Genomic DNA, 27,995 nt, shown 5'->3' on the forward strand with positions numbered 1-27,995 from the left:
ATTGTGAAAAAGCAGGCAGCTCGCAGAGCATGGTTCCCAAGGGGAGAGTTTGGTTGCTGAATTTCTCCCTTGCCTGGACCGCTGGTGATGGGCAACGTGCTTCGCTTTGCCCCCGCGCAAGGAGGGAGCTGGCAGACACTTCTCCCTTCCCTGTGCAAGCACCTTGTAGGCAAAAATCAGTTTCCTCTTATCACAAGGCAAGACTTTTTTGTAAGCGCTGGATTGCTGCGATTTGACACTGTTGACGTCCAGAATTCCAGTTCTCACTTTGAAATGGCTGTTTTCAAATGCTGTTTGTGTTGGTCTTTTCGAAGAAGGCGGGGGGGGGGGGGAGAAGACATGCAGCATGTCAAAATTATTGAGAAGAATTGCTGTTGCAGACTTGATTGTCTAATCTTCCAGGTTTTTTTCCAGTTTGGGACTATTTCTGAAATATTGATAGGGCTGGGGTTGTTTTTTGCATTTTTGAGCATGACTTTCTTGATACCTCAAAAAAAATCATAGAACCTCTCTCGCTGTGTTTTGATGTAGACAACCATGTATCTTGGTTAAGGCCCTAGAGTTTGTGAGAAGCTGCCAATGATAGTCAATAATATGCCCTTTTATATAAAATCTGCCTTCTCGGTTTGGTGGAAAACAAATGGGACCACATATACTAAATGACAAACTTTGGCTCAGAGGCTTAGCACTCTTTTTTTTTTTTGTTTGGCTCTGCAAAATTTGAGCCAAGTGGCTGTCAAGTCTCCGTCAGACAAGGGAAGACTGTCTTGCTCTTATGCTCCCACCTCAGGCACTTGCAACTGCAGAGGTTTGGGCAAATAGCACAAAGTTTGAATTAAATCTCTTGTTTTGTGTTTTTTCTCATTTTCCTGCTGTTTCTTCTTTATTAATATTAATTATTACTAATAACAGTATTGCTGCTATTATTATTATTATTATTATTGCTTGCTGTGTGACTCGGGAATGTCATCCCTCTTCCTTGCTCTGAATCTCTGCAGTCTCTCACTATTTACTGCAGATGAGCTCTGCCTTCCTGGCTTCTTGCTTAGGGTTATTTCCTCCTCCCCCACTTTTGTGGACCAAAATGTCCTTGCTGGCTGCGGGAACCTCCCCCTTCTATTTATGCTTGTTCTTTGTAATCTCATACAGTGTAGCTTAATCAACCTACTGGTGCTCTGCTGAATCCTGTCTGGGAGACACAAAAGAATTAAAGCATCGGGTGTTGAAAAGCTTTTGCCCTGCCTCTGCAGTTAGCTCTGTGAGAGCAACCCTTGTGCTGAGCGCTGCTGGGACAGAGCAAGCTGCCCTTGCTGGGTAACCACACCAGCCTGGCCAGAGGGGCTCTGCAAGCCTGTGTTCCTGTATTTCAGATTTCTAGCCCCTAAAATGTGCTCATCAAGCAGTGGCCACTGTGAACCAGAGCTCCTGCAGACCACCAGACTCTCACAGTGAAGAGGAGTGTCTCTCTACCCTGGTTTGTGCAGAGGGCTTGCAGAGAAGGCTGGTGCTGCTTCTGGGCACCTCAGGTGTTTCAGACATAGTGTTGCTTAAGACAGCCCTCCAGAGATGTTCTTCCTGCATGCACTGCTTTCCATCTGTCACTGGGGGAATTATTGGTTTAATTTCATTTCCATCTCCCCTTCCTCCCCTCTTGGTGCTGATCTCAAAGCCTGCCATGCTTTATGATAACTTGTAGTGAAGGGCGTGGAGGTGCCCCATGGGAATATCGCTTTCCTACGTCCCATTGGATTCATTAATAACAACATTATGCTATGATGTTTTCCCCTTGTATTATTCTATAGATCATTTTTATTATGTAGATACAAACCCTTTGATATTGTAATTGTGAAGTACACGTTATGAAGACAAATGTGTTTGGCTTAATGAGAATGGATTGCCAATAAAAGCTGAAATAGAGGAAAGCATTTTTTTTTTTTTAGTATTAACCCTCATGGAAAGCACTGTCAGACTGAGCATTCAGGAGGAGAGACCCTCAGATGCAAAGAGTATTTTTAGTCTGTTGATAAAGCATTGAATTCCAGAGCATTGTAATTATCTGATTAAAAAGGAAAAGAAAAAACGCCACCTCAGATAGCTGTAAGGCTGTGAAAATTGGTGAAAGGAGGAAGTGTAGCATGGTGTGCAGAGCAGAGGTGGAGCTGGAGCAGTCCTGGTGACCTGCAGGGTAGGAAGTCCTTTAGGAGACTCATGGGTACCCCAGCAGAAATGCAGCCGACCGCAGGCTGTATTTGCAGATCTGTCTAAAGAGGGCTGGGGTTAGAGGGATGTACAGGAAACCAGCAAGCTTGGAGGGTCAGAAGCATGGTCCTGCCACCCCCTCTTGCCAGGGCTGCTGTCTCTCTGCCCTTGTTGACAGTGATTTCAGAGGTAGGCACAGGTAAGAGGAAAACATATTGCTTTGTTCCCAGCGCTGTCTGGCTTTTTGGGCCTCCCCCTGTGGTTACCAGGAGGTACGTTTCCTTCCCAAGCCCATAGGGAGGAGAAATGCAGCGCTGCTTATCCCACCGAAACATTTTTTAATGGCACTCAGACCTCTATTGAATCACTGTGCAGTGGGGAGGGGAGCATCCCTATTCCTCCTGCTTTGCTGATGGAAATGGAAACTCTCCTTACATTAAAGGAAGGACCCAGGGTTTCCAAATGTGAAAGGCCTTGCCTCGGTATGGTTTGCACAGCGCAGGTGAGAAACCATCTCATGGCCAGCTGGAGAGGGATCCAGGGATCTCAGCACCCCAAGCTGGGATCAGCATGCTTTTCTACCCCTCCATTCCTGAGCTCACTGGATAAGAGCTGTTTGCACAGAGGAAGAAGGTATGCCCAAATGCACGTGTCCGGGCACCGGCATGCCTCCCCAAACACGCATCTCCGAGACAGTCTCTGCTAACCTGTGGCTGCCAAAGTGAGATAACTCGGTGATACCAGCCAAGGGATTTGCTGGTGAGCTAACAGATGGAAGGAGCCCTCTCCCCATCTGATGCGAGCACAGATTTAATCAGCTCACACTTTCCTTTTCCACCTGGCATAGATGCTGGGAAATGTATCTTGATTTGCGTCCTCCCAGCTCTCCCCATAGACTCTTGACATCTTTGTTTTTTTGCGACTTAACAGCAGCAATTGCAACTGAGGACTTTGCCACCTGTCGCAGGGACAGGCCCGCTCCCTCCCTGGCTGTTGCAAACTGCTTTGTATTTCGGGTTCTGACGGACGGTGGGGAGCGAGGGGAGGCAAGATGGGGATAAAACAGGATGGCAGAGAGAGCTGGTCCAGTGCTGGGGCTGTTTGCTTTTTATGTTGGGTGCCTGGTTCATTTCTGTGCTCCCTGTGTCTTCCCAGCTTTAGAGAAACATTTGGGTTCAACTTTGTTCTAGATACTGCTAAAAGTGGGGCTGTTTCATGCTTGTAGGTGTTGCTGTTGCTTGCAAGTTTCTTAATATTTAATGTCTTGCGTTCTTGAAATCCACCTCTTGGAACTGGTTACTGAATGCAAATCTGTTTTCAGTAAGAGAACGGAAGCAAAAAAAAAAAACCACCAAACCCCAGATGCCCTCAAGCACTGTATTAAAGCTTAAAAAGATTATTTTTTTTTTTCTTTGAGATGGGAAAATGAATGAAAGCCCCAGCAAAGGAGTTTTGTTACACGGAAAGAAAGACTCCTGCAAAGCTGTTGGCTACTTCCTTGAACAGATCTCACCAAGGGTCTGTGAGGAGAGAAGTTCTGTTTGTATGGACGGGGAAACTGAGACACAAAAGCAAGTTGATTGAGGAGGAGAGAATCCAAGTCCATCTGCTGTACATGTCAGCCTTTGCACACGCTGTCTGCCTGTTAGAAAGTAGAATAGTTCATGTTGCCTGTACTGAATAAAATGCTAAAAAAAAACCAACATGAAAAGTGAGGAGGGGAAGAAGTCACTCCCTGACTGTGATATGTGAGGTATTTGTGTGTCTCAGCAGAGCTGTCAGAGTTAAATCCCAAACACAACCATTGGAGGCGAGTAAACTGAGAAGTGAAAAGTATTTTATTAGTATTCAGGTATTGATTTCTTAATGGCTTTTCTTCCTGGAAACCAGGAAAATATTTACTCTGCTTGTAAGTTGCTTGGGGCAGGGGCTGTCTGCGGGGCAGCAGGGGTCTGGTGTGCGTGAAGGGTGTCTGAGCCTGAGCCCCAACCTGCCACTGGAAAGGAGATGCCCAAAGAAGAAAGTATAGAAACTTTAGCAAGACTGGATTCAGGTTCCATCCTCTGTATGCTCATTCTCCCTTGCACATTTCTATTATTTTAAGCTTTCAGTGCAGCCAGGGAAGAAAAAGGAAAAAAAGACAATCACTTTCCACCTGCAACTGATTATATAAAACACATCACTGCTGTAATGCGAGGTGAGGAATCTGGGATAATAAGAAAAACCTGTAAGGAGGCTCATCAGTTTGCTTTGCCTACCCACAGTCAGTGGGAAAGTGATGCATTAGATGTTGGTCTGTTCGGTCTTGGTTGATACACAGAGCAACTGAGATGCCTGGAAAGCTAAATACCTTGTTTGATCTGCTCTTGACTTCTTATTCTTTTCTCTCTCCACCTAATTTTTTATTTTTTTTTTTTCCCGGGACTGTGTTGTATGAATATCCTTGGCTTAATTTGCATTGCATTAGAGTAAAACATTTTAAATTTCTTCACAGCAGAAGTAAATCTGACAGACTTTATGAAGCCATTATACCTGCAGGTATTTTATACTTTTAAAATACATTCTTGTCAAGCTATCTTAATTATATTATTATATGTACTTTTGAACTCAGATCCACTCTTGGGTGATATATTACACTTCTGACAGTGCAGTCCTAAAAAGCTACAATTTATATCAAAGCTCCGTGGCTGAACAAAGATGTATCTATTATGGATTCAGGGGAATTTATTAATTTACTGTTTTGGAACACTTATTCATTGACAAAGCTTGCCGGCTTTACATTTCTAGCGGGTGATTATTATGTGCAGCGTTTACGTGGCTTTTGGGGCTGTTGGGATTGCAATTGAGAATACTGGAGAGCACCTGTAGGTAGTGAACACTGTAGACTTTGCTTGGCGTTTACTGGGGGTCAAAGCTTACAGCATTATCTCATCCCTGCGTGTGTGTCCACATTACGATCCGCTTAGGGTCATCGCCAGCGCTCTTAAAGAGGACCTGCTCCAGCAAAAATGTCTTCAGAGAGTACTTAAGCAAAGCCATTCGGTGCTCGAAATCAATGGGAGTTAAGAACGTGCAAGTTAAGTGCTTTGCTGAATCACAAACCTTGTTTGCAAGAGTGCTTTTGCTCACAGAAATGGGCCCCGTTGGCTGGAGTCGTTTATTTGGCTGCCCCAAGGACTGGGCATCGGGAGGGGACGCGGAGCTGCACATGGAGTTGTTTATCCCCGTGACCGAAGAGCAAAGACCCTGCTCTTCCCGGGCCTCGGTTTTATGGCCTGAAAAAGAGGTTGGTAGTAAATGTTTACCAATTAGTGATTTCCTTGTGGAGCAGGTTGTGCGTTACTCTGAACACTTCTTGAATGGTTTTGCTGCAAAGGGAAGCCAGATGCTTGTTTTAAATACCATTGGCTAGCAAAATAGCTCACGGGCGTGGAAGGGCTGCATTTCTTGCTGATGTCTGCAAAGAGCAGGGCCAGTGGCCTGGAGAGGTGAAGCTCCTCTCCATCCTTCCTCTTCAAATTCCTCACTGACTCCGTGCTGAAGCAAAGGTTTAGTGCTGGCAACAGCAGCATCTCTTCGGGCTCCCCCGGTCTTTTTCCCTCCCATTTAACAGCAAGAGACATATGGATCAGCAACACTTCATACCCTCATTAAATTGCTGTCAACTTTTCTGGCTGATCAGCTCCAATAGATGGGAGGTCGTTAGCTAAACTGGCAGCAAGGTGAGGGAAACATCTGCCTCCCTTGTCCGCATTGGCACGTAAGGGTCTCAGCAGCTCCAGAAGAGCTGGCGGTGGAGATGCAGTCAGCCAGGAGTGGTTTCTTCCGTGAACTTCCTCCTCCAGCAACTGTTCTCTTCCCGCCTCTCCTCGGATTAAGAATATGAAGAGAATTGGAGGAGCAGTGTTAGACTTTCTATTCTCAGCTAGCAATCACTGAAATCCATTCAGAAAGTTTAATTGCTGCAAGTAAAACTTGTAAATACTGACATGGCATAAAGCACAGTCGAGCAGGCAATTTTCTCCTTTGCCTTCTGAGAATTCAGATGATTTTTTTTTTTAATTCCTTATTGTTGTTTTAGAGGTTTGGAATAGCACTGATTTTTTTTTTTTTTAACATTTTTTTTCCTCTTAAAACCCTGCACTTCCCTCCAAAAACATGTTCCAGCCAGGCTCACTGAAAACATCTTGGTATTGTCAGAAAAATCAGTTTGACTGCTTCATCTTGTAAAACTTTCAAAGCTAAAAATTAACTGACATTTCCAAGTGAAATGTCATTTTGCTCCAAATAAATAAATAAATAAATCAAATGTTTTGACATTTTAAAAGCACTTCTCCCTTGCAAAAGGGAAAGAAGTTCTCTAAATGAAAATTGTGTCAAAACTGACTTTTTTTTTTTTTTTCCCTGAGAGAAATTTTGACTTTTATGGATTTCTTTCTGTGAGACAAAATTCAGTGGCTCACCCCTGGGGACTGGCTGGCCCCAAGAGCGACTGGTGGTGGGATTCCATGGGGATCCAGCCAGCATGATGAGGCACCGCAGAACGTCTTGGCTGGTCAACACCACTGGATGGTTATGCATGCCTGCCTGCATATATCACAGGATCATCTCGGTTGGAAAGGACCTTGAAGATCATCTAGTCCAACCGTTAACCCAGCACTGACAGATCCCAACTACACCATATCCCTAAGGGCTATGTCGACCTGACTCTTAAACCCCTCCAGGGATGGGGACTCCACCACCTCCCTGGGCAGCCCATTCCAACGCCTAACAACCTGTTCTGTAAAGAAATACTTCTTAATATCTAGTCTAATATCTATATATATATATTTTTAATCTCTAATTTGTGCTGGCTTGGCTGCTCATTTGGAAGCCTTGAGACAAATCTGCAAAGCAGTTGAGCAACACTATGATTTCGTATGGTGGCCTGGGACACGGCCCCCAGGAAGCATCTCTGCTCTTCCACCAGACTGTAGAAAACGGAAGATGTTTGGTGTTTGGGTCAGCTTTGGAAACAGCAGCTCTTCCCCCTCGCTTTGTTTTGTCTTGTTATGTGGTTGTTAGGATAAAGAACAGCAGCTGAGTTAAAAGCTGGTCTCAACTCCAGCTTGCCCCAAGAGCAGTGCTGTGAAGCAGGCGAGTGTGGGTTTAGCTTGCATTCACCCAGTCCCGTTGGATTTAAGATGTCCCACTTAGAGCTGTACAGGGTGTTTTTTATTATTTTTACATCGATTGATGTGCTACCTGCCTTCAGTGGAAATGGCATGCCTTGCTCAGTAAAGCAGATCTAAGTGTATGAATTCAGACACGTTGCGTGACTCGGAGGGCTCCGGGAAGCACTGCATAGGAGCACAGGTTTAAAGAGGGTGGGCAGGGCTCTCTATAAACAGCAAAGTCTCTGGGATGGGATCCTCAGCTATGGGTTAGCTGCTCCCTTTTGTCTGGAGCGGGCCAGGTCAGTTGTGGTAGCTCAGGGCAGGGTTGGGAGATGCCTCTTGGAGAAATTGAGAATAAAAACATCTGTAGCTGTTTCTCTTGCTTTCATATTAGGGAATTAAATTGATGTTGGTAAATAGCTGCAGTATGTTGTAAATGATGTATGGGGAAACTGATGTATGGAAGGGGAAGAGGAAAAAAAAATAATCCCTTCTTAATGCAGAGAAATGTTCTTTGTTAGGGGGAATTTTTTGCAGACGTTTCCTGTAACAACAGGGCAGAGAAAACTCTGGGACCAGAAACCTTTGACTCTAAAGCGTTGAAAAAAACACCACCTCTCTTTATTTCCATCTTATTTTCTTTTTAATATATTATTTCCCTGCAAACTGACCCCCCAGATATTCATGGGCCCCCCTCAACCCACCCTTGGGTCAGCCAGACCCTTCAGACACAACCAGTGGTTTTATGCCCCATTTTCCCTGCTGATGAGATTTTCTGAGAGGCTTTAAAGCCAAGCTCTTTTCCTCTCTGGTGGTTTTTTTTTTGGTTTTTGTTTGGTTTTTTTAGAGGGATGGTGGTGTCGGGGGGGGGGTTTGTTTTGCTTTTTTGCAAGGCACTGTAGTTCCCATGCTTGTAACACCTTCCTTCATACCTTTTCTGCGTTGGTCTACAAGCAGTTGAGTATGGAGAGTGGGGGGACGGCGTCAGCAGCCTTTGCAGACACCAAAAGCTGCTGCAAAGCAGAGGGGAATTGTGAGCGAACATGGTGGGGAAGTGTAGTACTCATGTATTTAAATTACAGCGGGGGAGATTTAGCTTGAGCATCAGGAAAATCCTTTTCTCCGTGAGGAGAGTGAAGCCCTGGGGACATATTATGTGGGGAGGATGTGAGCCCTCCATCCCTGGAGGGTTTTAGGGCAGCTTAGACACACATCAGCTGTTTTTATTGGAGGCACGGTTCCTCCCAGTCCTGGAGAAACACAAATAAAAAAAGTGGCTTGAGAGGAGCCAGAGGGATCATGTAACCCATCTTGCTGTAAGTCCTGAGTCAGGCATCACCACACTGGCTTTATCAAGGATCAGAGACCATCAGAGGTCTCATCTGCAGGAGCAGGTTTCTGTAGTTGGTGGAGATGTTCATCCGGGATGCTGGTGAAAGGGTGCTCAAACATTTTGCCAGGCAGGTGCTGTTATTTCTTGCATGAGTCCCAACTAGTGCCTGTGAAAGTCCCTCCACTGCTTTTTCAAGGACAAGTTTTGAGGATGGATTGTGCCAAAGGGATGGAGTCTGCCCTGCTGTGAGATGCAGTAGCAGCAGCGAGCTAATGCTGAGAGTAGACTGGCTCATGTTTGTGTCTCGTCTGAATTGCAGCTTGGTATATAAAGTCTTTATATCTCCATACACTTTTAATTGACAGCAACAATCTTTCTTGCTTTCTGCCTTCTTGAGTTGTTGCTTTCCTACAGCCTTGGGTGTTCCTGCCTTGGACTGACTGGTTGCTAGCAACAGGTGAAATGTTTTTCCCATGCAATGTGTACCTGCCACGGGTGTCAGCACTGGAGCTTCTTCTCCCTCTTGTAACTTGGTTATGCAAAAAGTGACCCTCTGGGCTGCTCTTGAGGTCAGTGTAGGAAGATACAGGCTGCACAGTGAATTGCAAACCAAAATCTAGGTGGGTGATGTTGCAAACTGCAAATTTGGGGTGCTGGCATCCTTGGTTTAGGAATATACGACTGGTTTCTGCATCTGGCTTTTGTCTCCCACCCGCCCTTGTCTGTGTCCTCCTTCCAGCAGCAACCAGCAGTGGGCTGGCCGGTGCCTGTGTTTCAGGGCAGTGATCGGCAACCCTTTAGCAGTTGTTTCAGAAAAAAAGGAAAGGGCTTTGACTGTTCCTTGGCTGGCATTCAGATCATCTGAGATTGGCCAAAGTGCGAGCTGAAGCCCAGACACAGCCTCAGGCCCGCGGTGAAAACCTGCTATTTTGGGAGGCGTATGAATGCAAGGGGCTATTGGTTATCTGTCAGTGCAGGCGAGCCGGTAAATGAGAGGTAGTCAATGACATAAGAGATGTCAGGTTTTATTTCCAGTAAGAGCCGGTGAAGCTGGGAAAATTGCTCATTAATGCTTTATTGATATTCATGTTACTATTGAAGAAGTCTGGGGTGGGAGGTGGAGGGGGGTGTCCGTGCCCATGTTAATGGGGCCAGGCTGAAAATAGGTTCTTTTATGCCTGGGCAAAGGGTATGCACTGACCACGGGAGGTTTGACTATGTCAGTCTCTCTAAATAGAGAATAGATCAGTTCTGTGGCTGAGCCAAAAGCTTTGGAGGAAAAAACTAATAACGCAGGTCAAACTGTGCCAGAAGCATTGGAGTACTCTCTTCTTCTTTTCGCGAAGCAAAATTTAAAGCAGATTGTTGTAAAACTATGCAAAATGTTCATCTGTGGGTTTGGGGACTATTTAACCCTCATGTTTGCTTTAGCATTCTGCTTTTAGAGTAATTTGAATTTAAAATGCTCTATCAAAAGGAATTTATTTCTAAAACGTCAAATTACTTTATTTCAGAAGCGCTGATGCTAAAATGTTTGGATTTTAAAAAACAAAGCAAACTCCATTAGTCGTTTGGCAGTGTTCACATTCACAAATATTTTTTGTGTCTCTGAAACTCCTTAGCCCATGCTTTTTCTCTATCCTGCCTGGTTTTGTAGCTGGGAATCGGGCTGAGCACTGCAGCTCCACAGGGAAAGAGGCCAAACCAGTCAGTTCCCAGCACAGCCCCTGCTCCTGGAGCTGTGGCTGGTTCTCATCCCCTGCACACTCATCCTCCTAGTGTCCTCTCGTAGTGCTCTTTGTGTCAAAAATGAGAAGTAAAGCAAGTTACTCATGTTTGGGAGAGTAGCATTTCCTTTAGGATTGCACAGGATTAGGGTAAAACTCTCCCTGCCTCAGTCTACCTGTGCACTAAAGCAGGAGCCATGGTGCCTTTCCCTGTGATGAATAAATCATGTGAAGGCTTCAAGCTAGGCTGCCAAAACTGCTTCCCGAGCCCATCCCTGTTTGCTCTGGTTTTGCAGAAAAGCCTCGTGTGTGGCTTGAGCAGGGAGTCCTTGCGGGAGCCTGGCTGGAGGGAAAGCCAGCACCACTCTGCATCTGCGCTCTGCTTGGCCAGAGCAAACCTGCAGTAACTCAATAATTGAGATAGTTTAGAAGGTAAAATACCTCCCGGTATCATGTTTAATAAAGCTCTGCTTCTCATCTGTCATCGTGCAGCCTAATTTCCTGGGCTGCAGATCAGCAGGGAGGCAGCCGATTGATGAAGCCCCGTTGGCGCAGCATATCAGTCTCGGAGGTTCTCTGTGCATTATTCCCCCATTTTGTGGAGGTCTGGTGCTTTCTTTTTTTTTTTTTTCCCCTGTTCCCATGTGTGTTCACATGCACAGGGATTGTTTGATCCGGGTAGGAGTTGTGGAAGGGCAGGATGTAACAACCTGAAGGCTGAGCTTGGCGCAAGACTCCTTGCTGAACCATGAACCACTCCTTTTGGATGTTATTTTAAGCTCCATATGTTCCCTGGTCTCCTGCATTCAGTCTGATCCTTCTGTCTGCTGGGACATTGTCTTAATGGAGCATTGGGCATCCCACAGTTGTTAAGAAGCTTATCCTTGTTGTTCCTGGCATATAAAAGCAGAATCGCTCTTCTTGCTTTATCGGTAGAAAAAATCTTCCCTGGTGACATCTCCTGCCAGTCTGCTTTCCCCAGGCAGGAAGGTTTCCAGGAGCAGTTGCTGGTGAAGGGCTGGGTGTTCCCTTCTTGCAAGACATTGGTGGGGCGCTCAGCAAGATGGAAAGCTGCTTGCAAATACATTTCCCCCATCCCTCAATATGAAGAGAGGGGACTAATCAATGTTTATAGGTGCTGAGGTGACAAAAGATGCTCTAGTGGGGGTTATGGCACTGCTGCTCCTAGACCTAAGCAGAGCATGAGGCCATGGAAGCAATAACACGCAGGATATCACTCTCCATTATTTTATGATCCTTTTCATCACCAGAAAGTTGGTTTGGCTGGAAGTTGATTAAACTTGCAGGGAAAGATAGTGATTTATGCCAAACCAGTCCTCCCAATCACTCTGTGGCCATGGTGTGAATTAAGGCTGATTAAAATCGAGGGCAGGCTCCCTTCTGCCTCGTGTAGGTTTTTTGGATTGGGCTGTCGGGAGCATCCCTCTCTGCTTCTGCTCCACTGGGTCCCTGGCTGCCAGACAGTGATGGGAGAGGAGGGCATGGGCCAAAACACAGGAGCACGGCAGTTACTATTCTAAATGAAAAGCATCTCTTCTCATTAAAGCTGAAAATTATGGTCCGCAGATAACTCTGATGGTGGTTCATGGAATCAATAAAACCCCAGTTTGTTTTGAAAGCCAAGTTGCCGATATGCCAAAATACATATTTTGCAAATTGCTTAATTTACATTTGAAAAGATCAAACCTTACTTCTTCTGAAAGCCGAGAGGTGGGGTGGGGGAAGCGACATGCGCACAGCAATTTAAATTTCCAGTTTGCTATCCTGCAAGATAAATAATTTGGTTGAAATCGATAGCAGTTGAGAAACTCTTATTTTTTTTAAACAACAATAATGCAGGGAAGCTGATGGTCTAAGTTTTCAGGGAGTTTTTACTAATTCTGAAGCAGCCATAGCTAATTTTTCAAAGCAACATTTCTAGCTATGCAGGGTGCCTTCATTTGCAGTGTCTGTCTTTTGGAGGCATCACGTACTCTTGGGGATGCTGATTACTTCTGTCTCAAGTTCTTTACTCTTTCCTAGAAACTTCGTTGACACTGGAAACGCAGGATATAAAAGACTCTCTTAGGTGCAGCAGAGATGCACACTGACAGCAGCGCTGCGACATGAAGTCATTAAAACCTGCTCAGCAGAGATGAGGTGGAGCTGCAGGCTTGGATGGGGACCCGAAGTGCTGAGCCTGTTGCTTGTTGAGGAGTTTGGTCCCCAGCCGAGTGCACAGACAGGCATCAGCGATGCAGTTGGCATCTGGAGCCTATTTTAGCCCAGCTGTGGGATACGTGGAGCTGAGCATCCTATCAGCCCCTGTAGCACGTCAATAAAATTTACTTGAATTACCCGCTAACTTGCTCAGAAAGCAGGAAGAAATGTGCTGGGTTAAAGAAGTGGTCTGTAGAAAACAACCCTTTGGTGGTGTTTCCTTAAGCACGGCTCTGGTAAACTCTTCCTTACTGTGGGAAGTAGTGTTTCCATGGATGGCTTGGTAAGGGTGAGGGCTGGTCCCTAAGATGTTTAGGAAGTTTGCTAAACTAAACCTGCTGCAAGCTCCTGCTGCAGCTCCGCTCCTCCGTAAAGCCCTGCAGATGTCCCTTCCCTCCTTAGCTTGTGATAATTTACCTGCTGGGTGCCCGCGCCCTCCCGATAGATGCCTGTGGCATGCACACACCCTTCTGCCCTGTGCTTCCCCACCCAGGGACTTTTCTTTTTTTCATAACCAGCCTCCCTACCCACTTGAAAAATAAAGATGTATGACTCCCACTTGGGAAGAATAGATTGTTGTTTTCGATTGCTATTCATCTATTATTTTAGAAAGTAAAATGAATAAAACTTATGCAGGTCACAGACATTAAAGAGCGTTTTTATATCAGTTTGTGAGCACTTGTCAGCTTTGATTTATTAAGTAAAGTTCCTAGACTGGCTACTAGTACGTATTGTCAGTCTCTTGATAATGGATAGACCTCACAGCTGAGTGCTCTGTGATTAGACTTCTCAACTATATATTTTTAAATAAAGGCATTGCTTTTTTGGGTTTGCTCATTTCCCTCTCTTAGGCAATTTCATTCATCTTCCCCTGCCCTCCCTCCCTCTGCTGTAAATTTGTTTTTGTTGGAAGCTATGAGGAAGGTAAATGGGATGCATCTTTAAGGGTTTGTTTTTTTTGTTTTGTTTTGTTTTTTCCCCCCTCCCAAGCTTGCTCCCAAGTTAGCTTGATTGATTAAATGTCATGGGGGGGACAAAACTGGATAAGCAGAAGCTATCTAAACAGCTTTCCAGAGAGACCCATTGCACACTCTGCTCTGCCACGCGCTGCTCTTTTACTACAACTGCATCAGCATTTTTACTATCAAACTGCTCTTCCTTGGGGCTTAGGGATGGAAATTACCAGAGCTGCACAGCGAGGTGGCTGCCTGAGCCCGTGACCTCTCCAAAGAGAGTGTACCAGCCCTGGTACCTCCTTGGTCAGGTTGCTGAGAGCTAATGGGGAATGTGAAGCCTTGCATGCCTGAGGAGTGACTCACAGGAAAGTTCAGAGGCACAGTTGTATCTCTGCTAACCACAACACTTTGTTTTCCCTTTAGAGGATGGACCTGTGCTGCCAGGCTGAGCTCAAATCCTGCTTGCTGCAGGAGCCTCTCCGAGGGTGTCTCGGCAGCTGCTCGGTCGCAAAGCACAGGGGATTTGCAGTGCTGGCTCTGAGCTGCTGTTACCAGGCATGTGCTGTGATCTTCTCGCAGGGATGGCACCAAACGGGTACTGAAGAAGAGTATCCTGGGCTAAAATCCCCAGCTCGAACTTTAATTATGCTTTCGTAAAGAACTGAGCTGGAACAAGGATGAGATTGTTTCCCCAGGGGCTGAAGGAGCACTGGGACTAATTCATTAGTGTGGAATTGAAACAGTGCAGGTGGGAGGCCACCAAGTACCTTTGGTAAATGAGTCTTGCAGCTCCTTCAGGAAGGGCAAAACTCTACAACTTTCCCAGGATGCTGGACTGAGACAGCAGCCTCTGTTTTTGTTGTCCAGTGCCTCAGTGTTGGACCAAAGCATGTGAAAATGCAGAATGCACTGAAAAGAAGAAAAGCGCATCCAATCGCACCAATTTCATAAGCCTTTTTGCTCTCATATGACTCTAAAAATCGCTTTTGATTTAAAGGTTAAGATCTGACAAGTCAACAGACCTTAAAGAAAGGTCTTTTCTTCCCCCTCCTCTTTTCCTCACAGTTTCTTTCAGAACTTGAAAGATGAGAACATCTGTATGGGAACATCTGTATGGGAAGGGAGGGAAGGAATTAATTTGGGAAGCGCTTTCTGCTGCCCCTCCGATACCGTCTCAGGACACGGTAGTTGCACAAGGACTTGGTTTCCCCAGTCTGCATCAGTCCCTGCTCCCTCCTGCAGCAAGATCCCTGTGCCTTGATAAGGGGATGAGTGTCCCCTTGGGTAAAGGGTTGGTGGGATGAGGAAGAGGAGTGCAAAGAAAGGACAGTGCAGGGTTTGAAGTCATGGTTTTGGAAGGGCAAGCGCCTGTCTGTGGTTATTTGATGTGATTGTTTACTGCTGGCTGCTGGTCCTGTCTCTGGAGCTGGGGTGTGCTTGGAGTGATGTCTTCTGCAGTTCATTATGTGTCTCTGTGTTGCTGTTTCTCAGCCTGAAATGGCGTTAGTTGCTTTGCACGTTCCAGTGCCACTGCCATTATCTCCTAATAACACATGCGTTAATTATTAAGCCAGCTTATTGTACACCTTTAAATGATAACCCTGCCATACGTGCTTGCATAATATGCAACCCCAGTGTGTTTTGAAATGGCTCATTAGGGGTGTTTTTAGCTTGTCCCTACTAACTATTGTTTCTTAAACTGTCACAGTGACAGGCAGGCGGGAATATCACAGGCAAATAAATGCCAGAGGCTCACCTGCTAGTGGGGTGCCTGCTGCTGGGAAAGGTGGGTTTGCCATCAGGGAGAGGGATTGGCCACCAGACCCTCCACAGGCGCAAAGTGAAGGGTCTGCGCTGAGATGGGATGACAGGTTGGGGCCAGCCAAACTCCCTTGAAGTCAGCGGAGCTAGTGGGGAGACACCCACCAAGTCCCACTGGCGTGCCCTGACCTTGGCACTGCTGGAGGAAGCTCCTCTCCTAGCCCTTGGCATCAGCAGCTCGTTTCATTGTGCCCACCTTTGGCTGGATGAGGTCCCTGGCCAGGCTTGTAGGCGATGGTGCTTGCTGTTGGGAGATGGTGCTGTGTTTTAGGTGGGACCTGGGCTGAAGTCTCCCAGAGCTATTTCATAAATGCCTGAGGGCCAACAGTTTGAGCCCTTAATTGCTTTAGACCCAACATGAATACAGGTAAACCTCCATGTCCTACAGCAGAATCCACCTCACCAGGTCCTTCATTCCTTCTTTTAAAAATTTTTTTCCCCCTTCCCAAATAACATTGGCTACGCTTTCTCCAAGGTACCAGGGAAAAACCTGGAGCATTTCTCCCTTTGTCATTTCCTGAGAATGTGTAAAACAGTATTGTTCTGTTTCTCTGTGGAAAGTTGATGGTTCAGTGGTGGTTCTCTCACCACCTGAACGTTGCAAGTTGGTTTTTGTCCTCTGCCTGCCCATCTCTATCCTTTGAGCCCTATGGGGATTTCATGGGTCATCAGGAGGAGTTAAGACTTCCAGGTTAAAGATGGTGAAGGAATATAGACACGTGCTAGAAGATATTAGTAAATGAAAGCTGCTGTCTGGACCCCCAGCCCTCATGTTTCCCCCACAACTCCTGCTGGAGCACCAGATGGGTTTTAATCAGGACCGCCACAGTGCCGGAGGGATATTATTAAGAGACATCTAGTTCTGGATGAGAGAAGATTATCCTGGGTTTATTTCCAGCTGATAACACTTTGCCCTTCCATAACACCTTTTATCTGAGGATCTCGGAGCTCTTTACAGACTTCAGTTAATTAAGCCTCCCATTGCCCCCTGGTGTCGTGGGTGAGACCAGGGCTAAGCATCAGCAGAGGAGCAATTAGGACGGATCTGTCTCTGGCAGGGAGATAAGATAGATGATCTCCTGGCTCTTCTTTGCTATCTTATTTGCATGTTTATCTTCCCTGCGCAGTTGAGAAAAGCGAACCCAGAGATTGCACTGCCCACCCAAAGTCCTCGTTCAGCACCGCACCAGGCTATAAACCCGTGGGTCCCCTTTTCCAACCCCACAACATGCTGGATGCAGAAGCACATCAGTGGTGCACAATGCTGACTGCCCTCAAAGTCTCCTTCTTCTCCTTTCCCTCAGTTGGTTTTCCACTGGGCTCCACGCCTTGGCTCCGCTCGACTTTCCTTCCTGCAAGCCCTATCTCAAAGTCTGCCTTTGGTAGAAAATAACAGCAAAAAACCGCCTCACAGGCCTCCAGAAAAAGAGCTTTTACTGCCTCTCCCTACAAGGCCAGATTTCTCAATAATGATTTCCCTAGAGAATAGCTGGGCCTGAGGTTTCCTTCCCTTCCTCTTTTCTTTTCTTTACTTTCCCCTAACTAAAAATCAGGAAGCTCTAAAATCCTCTTTGAAGTAACACTGTATGAAGAGGATTTATCCTTGTCCACTTAAATATTCATGACAGCTTGCATTTCTGTTCAAAAAGACACTTGTTTATTTAGATAAGATTTAATTTATTCATAATTTACCTAAATTTGCAGGAGCGTGCATGTACATTTTAGCTTATAAGCAGCGTAATACATAAAACATTATTGAGGCATGCAAATTACACAAATACAGCATTTGAAACTGCCTGCTTGTTTTAGGCAGATAACTAATTTCTTACCCTGAGTAGAGACACAAACACAATTGTATGGGCTTGTTGCCTGGGATTCAGTGTCTCTGAATTATGCTGCCCTTAATGGAAGAGGCACAGCTTTTTAGCAGGGCCGTGGCAAAGCCCACTTTTCTTGGAGCGTGAGCTGTAGTAACGCCGAAGCCCTTTGCTGGCAGCGTTTTTGCAGTCCTCTCCGCAGGGGCTCGAATTGGGTTGGTTGAAGTCTCCAAGTTACTCTTTGTTTCCCCGGGATGGGGTTAGGATTCTTAGCGGGGCATCATTTGTAGCGGGGTCTTGCCAGTGCCTGCGGGCTGGGATGGTGGAGCGAGCAGACATCCCTGCTCCCGCACCATCGATCCGGCCGTGTGGGATCTGCTCTCGCAGTGCATCGAACGGTGGAGTTGCTTGCCTCTAATTAACCTCTGCATCGCTCAGGGTGATATGGCCACTTGTTGCATTCCTTAGAGCAGCCTCGTAGCCCCAAAACATCCCATTTTCCACTTGCTTCCAGATAATTGCACAAATTGGCATCCACAGAATGTGCTAGGCCATGGAAACTAGGTTTGGCTTCTTCCCAAACCTCGAACACCACGTGCCATAAGGACGGCAGCACAAGGGCTGAGGGCTGGAGGTATAGCAGAGGTTTTTTTGCATTTGGCAGCTGGGCATCCGGCACTGACTTAGCACCATGAGAGCTCTCAGCACTGTTAGAGGTTGTTTCTAACAGGTCCCAGCCAGGAATCAGATGTTTGCAGTTGTATATACAAAATCTAGGGTATGTGGATATGAAACTTGTAGAAGGAACATTGTGCAAATCTCCCTGTGTACGGCTGTGTTACCCCACAACCTGCATTAAGATTGTCTGACGCTTCCCGTAAGATTCTGCTTTCCCTTGCCTGTAACTGTGCCAAGCTGAAACTTCCGTGGCCAGATGTCCTCCCTGGGCTTGGGGGCTTTGTTCGTTCTGCAGGGAGTGGTGGACAAGGAGGGGTGGGGACAGCAGAGCTGTTTGGTGCTTTGGGTTTTTGCTATCTGAAATCATAGCCGACATTTTTGATTGTTTCCAAGATTGGGGCTAGTGGGGAAAATACATCTTCCCTGGTTTTGCCTGGTGCAAAAGTGACCTATGAGTAGCTCCAGAGCATGAACACTTCAGGACAGCGCCTGGTGCTCTTGCTGGGGTCATGAAAATACCTTTCTGACCTTGGAAAAAAATCCCTTTCCTGCCTGGGCAGAGTGTTGAGCGTGTGCAGCACTGCGGGTTGATCGGTAGGATAGAAACTGGGAAATCCCTCCACGAGGAGGCAGCTCCTACCGGCTGTGTCCCGTGTGTCCCTTGTCCTCACAGCCTTAAGGCTGCCAAGTAAACCAGAGCAGGGTCTGCCTTTTTTCCACAGTATCTGCTGGGTCATGCAGTGAGGAGGAGGAGGTGGCCATGACTGAATGCAGTCTGTATTTGTATTAGAAGAGACTTTAATTACAGAGGCTTAATTGTATGATCACAGTGTATTTGTTTTTTCTGCTGGACCATGCCCTTGCTGAGTGCAGCAGGTGGACAGTGTTCAATTAATGAGTTGCTTGACGGAGGCGCTGCAGTGATGAGCACCATAGGAGAGCCCAGGAGAAAACTTAATACACCGTCTCAGAACAGTGCAGCAAAATAAGGCCTGGGGCCACCCATAGAGCAGCAAGGAGAAACCACAATATTAAATGTTTCCTTATTAAAGGAGCTTTGCCTATTGTGTGCACGGTGTAGATCCTGAAATGAAATGGAGTAACAAGTACGGACAGGGAGGGCTCTAGTAGTCTTAGCTTTGGCGATGCTTAATTTAGTATGAATGATCATGTTATCAGACCACAATCTTTCAATATACGCATCTGTGTCTGCATAAAGGTTTGCATAGGGGGATCAGAGGTATTCTTTATATAGAATTAATCACCGTATTGTCCTTTTTTTTCCACCTGGCCTTGGCTGGCATTCATGCACAGACAGTATTTTTAGGTGGGAATATTGTGGCAGAGCGTGCAGACTCAAAAGAGTTTCGTTATCAGGTGGGGCCTGTTGGAGCTACAGAAATGCAGAAAAATTATATATGTGGTGCTAGGCTATCGGTAATGCCGTATAAATGAAGAAAAACACACCTCAAAAATGAGTGCTAGAGAAGCAGCTGGCTTCACCCATGATTTTGGGAGGGAGCTGAGCTGAGGGAGTGTGTGTGTAGGAGCATGTGTGCGGAGGAGAGTCTCTGAATAAAAACTCGAGGTTTCAAATCATTTCACTTAAATAGCTCATAATTGTGAGCGTTTGAATGACACGATGCTTGCACCGCGCCGAACGGGAAATGCAGTGCTTTGGTACGCACGCGCGCGCGTTAATAATGTGGAGAGCTGAATATTTACTAACTATCGCCGAGCATGGTGTATTGGAAAAGAATAAGCTATTGATCAGAGTTAAAAATAAATAAATAAATAAAAAATCTCGCCTCCCCACCACCTGTAGATGTATTAGGAGAAAATATTGAACTGGGCTCTCCTGGCTCCCATGCAATTGATGCAATTTGTTTTCAATTTGTCAAACGTGGCATTGGAGCAGCAATTGTTTTTGGTGATTTATTAGGAATTTTCTAACCAGGGCACTCTGTCATTGGAGTTACTTCACTTGTGTCCCAGTAGATTTTTGTCTTTCTACAAGAAAAAGCTGTGAACGCAAGAAGGTGGGTTTTTCTTCTTTTTCTTTTTCTTTCTTTTTTTGTTTTTTTTGAAAACTAAAAGAAAGCCAAAAAGGGAAATGGGGAAAAAGTAGCAGAATTGACATATTTTAAACATGATGACAGGATCGGCTGTTTAAATTGCCTCTGTGAATTGATTTAAAACATGTTGGTAGGCATCTCTATTTCATTAACTGTCTTCCTCCTTCATTTCAGTCACTGGAGCCATTGCCTCTTATTACCTTCCAGGCTCATGATATCCATCCACATGGTTATTTTAGTTATTACTATCTGTATACAGAAAATATAAGAGGCAATTTTGGGACAGAAGCAGCTTGGGAGGGATGTGGGGATAGTGAAATAAATAATTTGAATTCTGTATGACACCCATGATGTAAAGCCATCAGGATAACGATAGCGTTAGTGCTAGGGTGTGCATTTTGGTCAGAACCTGTGGGAAAAGCGAATGGCTTTGTGGTGTCAAATCTGCACCTGGTAATGAAGCATTTTCCCACCTTGAATCACTAATAATGACCCCAAACCAAATTTTCTCCTGGGAATCAGGCGCTCCAATGTGCGCATGGTATTTCTGACCGCTGTGGCATCAGGAGTATGGGGAGTGCAAAGTGCATTTTCACTTGCCTCCCACTTTGAGATAGAGCGTGGGGAGCAGGAAGACCCTATCGGTGTCCTCAGGGATATTAATGATCTTGTCCCTCCAATACACTGGGAATATTGATGCTCTCCTGAAGTGACAGGGATGGTGTGAGAAGGCGTATGCGATGCGCGTAGAGGCTGCTGATTGTTACGGGGTGCACCCTGTGAAGGTCTGCCTGCTAGGACTGGCTGGGAAAAGAAAAAGAGGAAAACTTTTTGGGATGTCTTTCCCAAAGCTCAGCAGCCCAGAATCGAGACATTTCCATTGCTTCTCTTCACACTGAAAAAACCCAGAGTTCCAGATTATTTTCACAGTTTCAAAAATGCTGTAGTTTACAATATTTTTCTCCAGCGCTCTGCAGAGTCATTAGCTTGCTTACAGCACTTAAAAGAAAAATGTGGTGCTTAGGAGACTTAGCTTCTGTTTGCTGTCTTTACCACCAACTAATTGGTTGGATAACGAGCAAATATTTTTCCTCTGTTCCTCAATTTCCCAGCTTTTTGGTTGGATAACGAGCAAATATTTTTCCTCTGTTCCTCAATTTCCTAGCTTTTTGACTTGCAAGTAGGAAGAGAAAAAGCTGCTAGTGGTTGGCAGATAGCAAAGGGAAGCATGTTGTGGTGAGGCAACCAGAGTCACGCTGGAGATGTGATTGCAGCTCTTGCTTCCAGCAGTTGCTCATGCTGCCCCCTCGTTTTGTGCCTCTTCTCCTTTGCTTTTGCATCCTATAGACCTGGTCTTACTCATCATATGGACCTTCAAAGCAGGCGCCCGGAGGGGAAGGGAAGGGGCGAAGCTGTGCAGGAGCCGCGTGGGGGGAACAGCGCGGTGTGACCGGTGGTTACTGCTTGGAAAGGGTCAGAACAAAGCATCCCGGAGGCTTGATAAGAGCACTCAAATGATCCTATTATCAGGGTAACTGCGGTGGGAAGAGACAGCTCCTGGCTGCACATACGAGCATTACCTTGATTTAAAGGCGGTGTTTATGGCTTTAAACTCTGAATTCCCTGGCTTGGCTTGGTTTAATTCAGACCTGAACAAAGCGTGCTTGGTGTATTGCAAGAGGATGCTATTCACCCGGCTCCCTGTTAAAAAGCGATGTCGCTCCACACGCACGGGCACAATGAAATACACTAGTGGGCTTAATAAAGCACCTTGTAAAGGCGCCGGCTTATTGAAAACGTGGACATCCTGAGCAGCGGGAGGAGAATAGAGAGCTGACCTGACAAGCGAGAGCCGACCTCTTCAAGGAATTGATCCATTGCACGAGGACACTCTCGCCGTAAACAGCAAAGCTTCCTGAAAACCGTGGACACGAGTTGCAAATCGCTCCTCCAGCCTGAAACCATCACCCGAGCTCTGGGCCTTGGGGAAAGGCGGCCTCTCGCTTGGCTCTTTGCTAACGACGCAGCATCCAGACCCAGCTCCTAGGAGCATCTGGTGCCGAGGTTTTAACCCATCCTCTTTTGCTGCTGAAGTGAACCCACCCCAAAGCGAAGTCTGGTCCTCCCCGCAGCCTGGGAGCTCCCTCCTGCCCTTTTAGTATGTTAAATCACGATGCGTGTTCAGGCCAGCAGTACAATGACGGCTTGGCAGGAGGTTCAGTCTGAGAGCAGCAGCTTGGTACCATCTCTCCTGCCCTTCAGACATCGTTTTGGGAATGGCAGAGGGAGCATGTTCTGTTCTTGTTTATCTCACTGTAGTTGCTTGATAAATTTGGGATAGTTTGTTTATGTTTTAGTAACTCCTCTTTGTCTCTGTATGAAAGGAATACCTATCTTTCTGAGTTTGCAGGACCAGTCTGAAGCTGCAGGAATGCAGAGGTCGCTCTGCTCGAAGAGAGGGCCACGGCTGCTGTTTGCTGGCAGGCAGGAGTCTCTCAGACTTCATTCCTTACCTCTGCATCCACCACCAGTGGCAGCAGACGTGAACCCATTGCCCTGACACCTGTGGAAGGGCTCCAGGAGAAGCCCCCTCCCATTAATTGTGAACGCATCCCTCGCAGCATCCAATTTCCAAGGCCCATCGCTTAGAAATGTTAATGCTGTTTACTGTAGCATGTGCCGGATAATGGCATTTCTCAACATCTGTTTTCATTTAAAATTTCCCAGCATTTTTTTGCACGCAGCTTTTGGTAACGATGCCGTCTCGTACTTACTGGGTGGCAGGATGGGAAGCAACGGTCTCCAGCCCAAACAAAGCAGACCCAAAAATTTTATTAATGAAGATTTGCAGCTGCTCCTGGGACTTGGCAACTGCCTGCAAAAGCTGGTGACAGGATTCATCTTGTGAAATGTACCCGTGATAAATATCAAGTGGGAGTGATTAGCAAGAGGTGGTTAATTCATGAGCGGTTTTTGCGTGTTGGCTGGGGAATAATTTGGTTTCCAGTGGCAGCAGAATGTATTATTTTTCATCTCTCTCCCCTAACCTCCTTAAGACGCTGCAGGCCTGACCTTGTAAAGCAGCGACTGTTGCAGCTACTCACCTCATTTACAAGTTAAGGTTGATCAGTTTGGAAAGGAGAAGGACCTGGTGAAGCCTGAAAAACTGGGATGTGCTTGGGGAGGAGAGGGAAGGGTTAAAACCAGGCAGATTTTTTTTTTTTTTCCCAGGTGAAGGCAGCAGTGATAGTTATGGTAGATAATCATCCTGCTCCATCTGGGCTGAAAAATTTGCTAATTGAGGCAGCACTCATTTCCTGTGGGAGAAATAGCCTCCCTGTTTTCAGGGCATTAACTGCCCCTTACTGCGAGGGTCAGGGCAGACGTCCCTTTGGAGATGCTCCCCGCCTCATCCTAAGACTGGTTTAGCTGAAATAATGTCAACTATTTTCCTCCATCCCTGGCACTTTCCATCTCCACCTTATTACAAGCTTGGCAGGGGGAAGAGGTGGGGGGAAAAGAATACGAAAAAAAATCTTTAATTTCCATTTCCAAAGCTGCGTTTCGACTCCCGAAGAGCAGGCGCGCAGGACTGATGCTCACGGAGCCACCTCTGACAGCTCGATGCCGGGGGAAAACCTGTGCTTCCATTTCCAGCCCTGTCCCCCGCGGGCAGAGCGAGCCGAGCCGAGGAGTTCACGGCGATCAGCGGGGAGAAGGAAAACAATTTGATCAAGGGGCCCTGGAGTCAGGCACATGGAGAAACTGGTCTGGTGGGGTTTTTCAGCTTTAATCAGTGTCAAGTTGATTTTATTTTTAGAGAAATGATGATATTAAAAATAAAAGGAGGGGGAGTGAGTAAAGCACCTACAGGTATATGGGGCAGAGCCCCCATCAGCTATTCAGCTGGCCCTTCCTACGAAGCTCAAAGCTTTTTAGAGCTAATTACGTGAGATGTGCATGATGTGTGGGGTTGCAGGTGCAATATTTTACCTCCCATCAGCAGTATGCTTCTGGTTTGCAGTATTGGGGCGGGGGGGATCATTTTATGCCATGACCAGCGTGGCTTTGGGGATGGAAAAAATCCCTGGGAAAGCTGTTTCACTCTGTCAATATATTGGGACTGGACTCGGTGCCGGGAGCAGGGCGGACGGTGGTGCTGGTCCCCTCAGCCCTCTCTGCTAAGCTGCCAGGGAGGAGGATGGCAATTAGAGTCAGTTGTGGTACTCTTGAGGAGCTGCCTCTGTGTCCTGTCACTGCCCGTGGCCAGCATTAGGTATTTATAAGAAAGATTGAAGAAAATCCTGCAGCAGGCAGATATGAGGGTCATCTACCCTCCAGACAGGTCCTGTCCTAACTCTTAATTGCTAGAAACTGCTTTAAGACCTGGAGCCTGAAGTTTTTATTGTCTGTCCCAAACTGTTCCTCCCTTTTAGCATCAACTGCCCTCACTCACCCCCATCACCCATATAAACCTTTGATTCTTTCCAAAACCATCCAAAGTCATGTTCTTGCTGACACAGACGCGCTGATAGAAATGAGCTGGTGTTTTGGGGAGATGTGGCCCCTTTTTATAGGCAGTGAATGGAGACTGTCTCCAAACGTGTCCCTCAGGTTTTCGAAACATTTTTCATCTGTGCAGAGAAAGTAAGGAAAACCTGTGGGTGGCAGGCTGTTGCCTGGAGAAGTGCTGCTGTCTTCATCTGCTTTCACTCAGCCCCAAAGTCTTCCCTGTTAATGATTGTCACATACGTATATATAAATATGACCATCATGTATATATTTTTTAATTTTTTTTTTTAGTGATCTGAATTGCCCCCAGCAAAGCAATCCTAAAACCAATGTTGAGAGAAGCTGAAAGTTCACTTCTTTCCCTGCCAAAGCACATGTGAAAACGAGAGTTTTCAAACTTCTCTGACTCTTTCCTTTTCTTCTGAGTGAATGGTAGTAGGAAAACAACAAACTAAGGCTCCCAGCCCAGACTCCAGCTGCCAACGGAATTCTTAGGCTTTTTTCAGCCTTGTCTCAATGAGGACTTTTTTTACATCCCAAGCCAGGAAGGTGAGATGAAACGCTGATGCTTGATGGTGCATAGGCAGGCCTGTCTAAACGCGCAGCTGCAGCCAGCAGTGAAGAGGTCAAGTCATAGGATGCTGTCTTTCCTCCCAGCCTCGCATCAGGCAAAGCAATGAATTTCCATAATTTTACTCCAAGTGCGAAAAAGCGCCTTTGTTGCGGAGATCGCGCTGTTCTTGCAAAGACAATGAGTCTGTGCAGCATAATTGTGACCCTGTGCTGGCAGAAATGCCAGTGTGGTTTAATGAAGAATCCTAAGCAGGGGAAAAAAAAAAAAAAAACACCACATTAATGCTTGCTCACAAGCCTGCAGAGGTGAGCATTTCCTCTTGATAGAAGAATGGGTAAAAATTGGCCCATACAGCTCTTATCCTACCTCAGTTAATCAAGATAATGGTCCACTTGCAGTGAGCCCCTTTTGCCTTGCTACTTCCCGTGACCTCTTTGAATTTCGTGGCATCGGTGGTGATACAATCATGTGAGTCCTGTGCCTGGAAAGCCCAGGTCTGTGCTGAAAAACAGGAGAGAGTGACCACAGCCATAGCTTTGTGGTCATCCCGGCCAGTTGACGGTGGTGGTGGGCAACAGGTGGCTTAGCCAGATCTTAGCAATCAACAGCTTATTCCTCCTGGCTTCCAGTGTCATGCTCTAGTAAGCAGGCAGCTCTTGTTGCTCATCTAGAAATCCCAATCGAATGCCTTCATTATCACACAGCAGCGTTTCCTTTGTGGATAACAAGTCATACTGCGAGCATTAATGTAACGTCGTATGGATTTGTGTTGTGGGACTGTTGTAAGCTCTGATTGAAGCTTTTCCTGTGATTAGGGTATATATTCAGGTGTGAGAGAGGGAGCCTCTGTTGTCTGGTAAGATCTGAGTTTGCAGTGCATCTCTGAGGGATGTTTATAGGGGCGTACCTCACAAAGTCAAGTTAATAAGCTGCATGCATGAGATCTCCATCTTCCTTTATCCCATCGTGCGCCTGTCACTGGCATTGCAATCGTCTCTCTGGAGTTTATACACCACCTGTGCAGGAAACCATCATCTAGACACTGCCTGGCATTTTAGCAGCTATCTAAAGGGGGTTGTGGTTGGAGCATCGTCCTCTCTGCAGGGTGTAGAGATCTTCCTGCAGAGGTGGGCTTGTAGATGCACCACAGGAAGGGGAAGGGCATGAGCTCAGCTTCTTGTCCATCCAAGAACAAGAAGGTTCCGTGGGGGCATGAGAAATGGTCTTTCCTTGTTGTGTGGAAGAAACAGGACATCAGGTGGGGTAAGGGCTTCTGGTCCAGCAGCTGCAGGAGTTGAAAGGCAAAGTTGCTCCATCCTAGCTGAAAACAGTGATGCTTTCATTCCTTGAGGAGATCAGTTGCAACTCCTTAATTGGGATGAATGTGTAATTGGGGGAGAGGCTGACTGCACAGTCTATCAGTTCTACCAATGAAAAATGATAGGAAGTGGCATCCTCCCACTGTCTGGCAGGCTCCCAGCCTCCTCCACTGCACACCTCATTATCCCCTTTGACTGCTTCATCTGCATAGCATTCATCCTTAATGATGGCGGAGCGATATGAAGTTTCCGCAGTGTTATTTGATTATCACCTACCCACTCCCTGTTCCTTCTGGAGTAGCACGGGGGCATATTTCCAAGACATCGTGGGTTGCTAGATCTGGTTGCAAGATGCGGGAGAAGGATGTCCATACTTAGGGTCCTGCCTGGTATACATAATAGTTCAAATTCAGCCTTTGCATCAGTGTTTTTGGCCAGATTTCTGTTTTCTTGGCTCCAGGAGAAGTTTTAGCTGTGATACCAGCCGCAGGAAGGTGCTCAGTCCTGCCAGGGAGTCGTAGAGCTGAGTTGTGGGTTAGACAGAAAGCCTGGAGGTACAATAAAATGGGCAAAACTTGGTGTTGCAGTACAAATGTGCGTTCAGGCCAGACGATAAAGCAGTTAAATTATCCTGTGAGGTGTGGACTATATAAAACCTGCTCCTTCTCCCCTGCCTCCTAGTGAGCCCCATGTAGTATCTCAGAGACAGTCCCTGACCCTGTGAGATGTCCTTGTGGATCTTTTCTTGCACCTGACTTGCTCACTTTCTTTCTCACCATTAGTATTATCCTCATGGGCTGAACTTTGTCAAATGCTCCCTGTCCATCTGAGAGATGCATGCCAATTGCAGCTCGCTTGTCCACCGAGTCAAGTAATCTCTTCAAAGACTTCTAACAAGTTAATAAGGATTGATCTGCTTTTCATGAGATCATGTTGACTGTTCTTAATGAACCTGGGCATTTTCAAGCCTTTCATTCCCCTTAAAAATTAACTTCCAAATAAATACTCGTCTTCCAGTCGATGGGCAGCTGATTCTTTCTACATATCCCCAACATGAATTAAGATTTTGATTGAAGGAGGCAGCTCTAGCTTTTGTGATGGTCACATGTTGGTTTTGAAGGGGGTTTTCAGTTAAACAAAAGCTTACACTTGGTCCTAAATAAAGATGGATTTAATTAAAGTTAACTGTCCCACTGAGCGACGGCTTGAGAAAGCAGGTTCAGGCCTGATTTTTCTGAAAGATGTATAAGATATAGTTGCTAGCCATCTGAAAACAGCCAGATCTTGATTTTCTTTTGGAGAGGTGAAGCCTCGAATAGTACAAATAAAGATGGGAAGAGCATTTCAAGAAAAGCCCTCAGAGGAATGACATTAGTGACTTTTCCCACCAAAACCCCCATTGCTGTTAGCAACTTAGATAATCCACCCTACTGTCTGTAGCAAGGCCAGGAAAGAGATGTCAGAGTAATGGGGTCTTTGAGAGATCACTGGTTCTTCTTGTATAAATGTCCAACTATTTGCACTCTCTGTTCCCTGTCTTACCCGTTTTAAGGGAAATCCGTAGGAGTGAAGGCCTGCTTTGTCATTGCTTCCCCTGTTTGATAAATT

At 46.2% G+C, this 27,995-nt stretch overlaps 1 protein-coding gene across 3 annotated transcripts in view; it reads left to right on the plus strand.

Annotated features, from left to right (window-relative positions):
- KIRREL3 (kirre like nephrin family adhesion molecule 3) overlaps nt 1-27,995 on the plus strand; it is a 356,368-nt gene that overhangs the window by 67,508 nt on the left and 260,865 nt on the right. The window lies entirely within an intron of this gene.

This window comes from Strix uralensis, chromosome 26, assembly GCF_047716275.1.
Source record: "Strix uralensis isolate ZFMK-TIS-50842 chromosome 26, bStrUra1, whole genome shotgun sequence".
Classification (NCBI taxonomy): Eukaryota; Metazoa; Chordata; class Aves; order Strigiformes; family Strigidae; genus Strix; species Strix uralensis.